At 40.4% G+C, this 4,400-nt stretch overlaps 1 pseudogene; it reads right to left on the reverse strand.

The window, feature by feature from the left end:
• Positions 1-508: 508 nt before the first annotated feature.
• On the reverse strand, positions 509-1,672 carry LOC133046616 (probable inactive 1-aminocyclopropane-1-carboxylate synthase-like protein 2; annotated as a pseudogene).
• Positions 1,673-4,400: the final 2,728 nt, after the last annotated feature.

The raw sequence follows: 4,400 nt of genomic DNA on the forward strand, positions 1-4,400 counted from the left end.
TTTAGAAGACATCAAAGACAAAAATAAATCCAACTGAACAGGGCCCCGAGGAGTTTCCTTTTTTTCCTGTAGGCTTTCCCATTCCAATCCCATAAAAATGTTTTGCACATGCAATAGCTAGCAAATAAGGAAAGGAGGCAAAGCTTCCAAAACTGACAGATGCTCAGCTGAAGGAGGTTGATGACTGAGTCACGTGAGCCCCTTCCTGGAAGAGCCCACTGTTTGCTCAGTCACGGCATCAGTTCAGCTCAGTGCCCCAGCGTTCTAGACCAGGGGCTGATAACAAGCCTCCCTGAGCATGTGATTGGCTGGAGTGACTGACTAGGGGAAGAGGGCTTACTCACTCCCTCTGCACATCCTCCAGCCACTTCAATATCAAATCCTGCTTTTCTCCATAGAAGCACTTGATAGAACTGATGCATTGGTGTGTTTTAGCAGATGAGTTTACCCACCACGATTAGGTGGAAAATTCTAGGCACCTTATACTTGTAGGTTTCACCACAGGACATCAGCTTGCTGTTCGGGAAGCACAACTGAGGAGCAGCTCTTCCTCACATGCATATAGGTCCAGGATGTGTTCCAAGTTGACTCAGACATAGAGGCCAGAGCCACAATTAAGAAAGGGGATCTTAAAAACCTTCACTTGTTGATAATGCACCTGTGAGAGTTAGTGAGCAGATAAACTTTTTCAATCTGTTTTCTGCGCTGGAGCAGCCAACAGGGCTTGTCCTGGGTGATGCCAGAAAAGCTGCAGAGCTCACGGCAGGGCTCACCTCCTTATTGTGGGTGTACAGAGCACCTAAGCCAATGCGAGAGATGCTAAAGTCCTTATTGGTACTGACTGATTGATCGCATGGGTATTGTTGAGGTCAGACAAACTTTCCATGCCCAGAACATTTTCGTGTTCATCCAACACAGACAGCCTGTAAATCTCATCTATGATGACATGGAGGTTGTATCTCTTGGCAAATTCCAGGTATTCCTTCAGTGAGTCCAGGGAATAGAAGCCATCCAGAGGATTCTGAGGATTAATACTCATTTTGTACAAGTTAGAGAAAGCCCTGCTTGAGAATTTTCTCCAACTTGTACAAAATGAGCTGGAAAGCATGGGTGTTCACATCAGCGGACAAGCATCAGCTCAACTTTCACACACAGCTGGAAACTGAAGAGGAAACCACCATAGAAGGGAGTGAGGAGTCAGAAAGGCCTTAATTGGATCACACAAAACTGTGGCCAGGATGGAAAAGACAGAGCAACAATCATTTAGAAAAACAAAGTTTTCTGGATCAAGGTGGGCACCTGCCTTGCAGTAGTAGGTCAGGAACAGGGTCACTTCTTCCTCAGAGATGATTGCCCTCTCTAATTGGGATATTGCAGCAGGATCTCTTCAATGCAGTTCACGTCTCTCCGACTTAAGATTTCAGTCATCAGATCAGTACACAGCTTATGCTCATCAGTACCAGGGTTAATGAAGCCCAAAGTATTCTTGTCTTCCTGGTATTCGTCTCCATGGCAGCTCTTGTCATCCTAGAGGCTGGAGTGGTACAAGGCAGAGATGTCAATCCTATGGTTGGACAGGTCAAGGCTGACAAATGCAGCTTCAAAATCTCACAGTTGATGAACTAGGAGGTTGGGCTACCTGGATGATGGGCTCACTGCCCAACTCTGACATCACTCCTAGAGTCCTGGGAAGGGCAGAACAGTTTGTTGGAGCTCCAGGCCACCCATGGCCCCAGACTGTAGGAGGTAGACCAGTTGATAGATTAAGTGGTCCAAGAGAGCTTCCTGCTCCTGACTGGCCTGATTGTTCCTCTGCTCTTCCAGTGTCAGGTTCTGTTGCAAGTGCTTGGGTGGGTATCAGCTGTATGTTACAGTCTTCAATGGTCTACTGTAAATGCACCATCATCTCCATCAGCTGGCTATGAGTGCTCTGGTTTCTGAGACCCTGGCCCCTCATTGGGCCACAAAGCTTGTGGAAAGTGTCTGATCAGTGATTCATGCTCTGGGTATTTGCATTGGCCTCTGCAGGCTGGCTAGAACTTTTGCCTCTGTTTCCATTCATCTTTCTCTGCTCTAAGATCCTCATGCCTGATGAAATTATCCTGGACCATCAGGGCTTAGAGATCTCTCCAACACACTCATCTCACTAAACTTGCTTATCCATCTTTTTAATTGTAATAATCCCGGTTAGTTTGAAGTTGTAGGTATTTCATTGTAGTTTTTTGATTGGCATTTCTCTACTCACTAATGAAGTTGAATATTTTCTCATGTGCACAGTGGCCATTTGTATATTTTCTTAGGATAAAAGTATATTCAATATCCTTTGCCTACTTTTTAATTGAGCTATTTGTCCTTATAGTGTTGGGTCATCAGTGTTCTTCATATATTCTAGATACAAATCTCTTATCAGACATATGATTTGCAAATATCTTCTCCCATTCTGTAGGTTGTTTTTTTATTTTCTTGATTATGTCATTTGCAGGGCAAACTTTTTAATTTTGGCTGAGTTCAATTTAGCTGTTATTTTCTTTTATATCTTTGCTTTTGGTGTGATATTAAAGAAACTACTGTCTAAAATTAATGTCATGAAGGTTTACTCCTATGTTATCTTCTAAGAGTTTTCTAGATGTAGTTCCTATGTTTAAGTCTATGAATATTTTGAGTTAATTTTTGTATATGGTGTGAGGTAGATACCCCAACTTCACTCTTTGACATGTGAATATTTCATTGTCCCAGTGTCATTTGTTTATAGGATTGTTCTTTCTTCCAGTGAATTATCTTAGCATATTTGTTAAAAATAAATGTGTCATTAATGTAAAAGTTTACTTCTGGACTCTTGAAATCTATTCCATTGGTCTATATATCTACCCTTATGCCAGTACCACACTGTCTTGATTACTGTAGCTTTGTAATAAGTTTTCAAACCAGGAAGTAGGAGTACTTTAACTTTGCTCTTTTTCAAGTTTATTTTTTTGCCATTTTCAGTTCATATCCATTACTTTAAGCTACCAAGAATACATTCTTCCAATTTGCTTGGTTTTAGACTTAAATGCTTCTTTTAAATCCTTCCTCAAATGCCAGACCATTCAGCCTGTTTGTTTGCAAGCATGTTGCCACCTCTCCAAATTTTCACTTACGGTAGTCAACAATGAGCACAAACAGTAGCTAGAAATCAAGGACAGGATGGAAAATATGGACTTTTAAAAGTAAATGATAGATTTAAGTTGCCAGAAAGTCTTTGAATAGGATGTTGTGGGAACAAAGTGACTGCCATGGTGGAAAAATTGGATCATAAATCTTAGAATAAATTCCCAAACCGGGTCTCATGTTTTCCTCTTCCTTATGTGGACTGGGAAGGTTGTATTGATTAAGTTAGTTCATTTTCTCAGATTCCTCCAAAATGAAATAAAGCTGTGCTGTTTCTCATGTTCTTATTGCAGACCCCGCCTTTTGGCCTTTTGTAGTGTTCTTATATTTTTTATATCTGTTAGAGATTAAGCACTGCATTCCTTAATTATGTTCAAGGGAAAAAAATGTTATCATTTAGAGGTGCACATATAATAGGAGGGTTAAAATAAACATGTCTATATATGAGGGTTTCTGAGAACACATGTCCATGTTTCAATACTTTACATAGTCACATCAGACCCTGTTGTTTGGCTAGAGAAAGTTATTACTCTCATTTTACAGAAGCATAACTGAAGCGCCAAGAGGTAAATTGATTTGCTTAGATGATTGAGCATGGCAGGGACAGAGCCAGTATGAAAGTGCAATGTATCAGCCTCCTGGGGATGCTGTTAAGGGTTAAAATGGGTCCTCCAAAAGAATATGTTGAAGTCATAAGCCCTGTTACCTGTCAACATAACCTTTTCTAGAAAGAGGATCTTAGTAAATGTTAAGTTGAAATCATTAGAATGAGTCCTAATCAAACATGACTGGTATCATTATAAGACAAGGAATGCCATGTGACAACAGAGGCAAAGACTGAAGTAATGAAACTGCAAGCCAAAGAACGCCAAGGATTGATGGCATTCAGAAACTAAGAGTCAAGGAATGATTTTTTTTCCCCTGTAGGTTTCAGAAGGAGTCTGCCCCTGCCACCATCGGGATTTTGAAATTTCAACCCGTAGAAATTTGAGACAACAAATTTCTGTTGTTTGATACCACCTAGTTTTAAATACTTTGTTATGGCATACCTAGAAAATTGATACAGACAGTATGCATTCCTTGACATAGCACTTTTTTTTAATATTTTTTTATGTGAACCATTTTTTAAAGTCTTTACTGATTTTTTTTTTTTACAATATTGCTTATGCTTTATGTTTTGGCCACAAGGTATGTGGGATCCTAACTCCCCAACCAGGGATCGAACTCACACCCTTTTCATTGAAAGGGGAAGT

Source organism: Dama dama, chromosome 25 (assembly GCF_033118175.1).
Source record: "Dama dama isolate Ldn47 chromosome 25, ASM3311817v1, whole genome shotgun sequence".
NCBI lineage: Eukaryota > Metazoa > Chordata > Mammalia > Artiodactyla > Cervidae > Dama > Dama dama.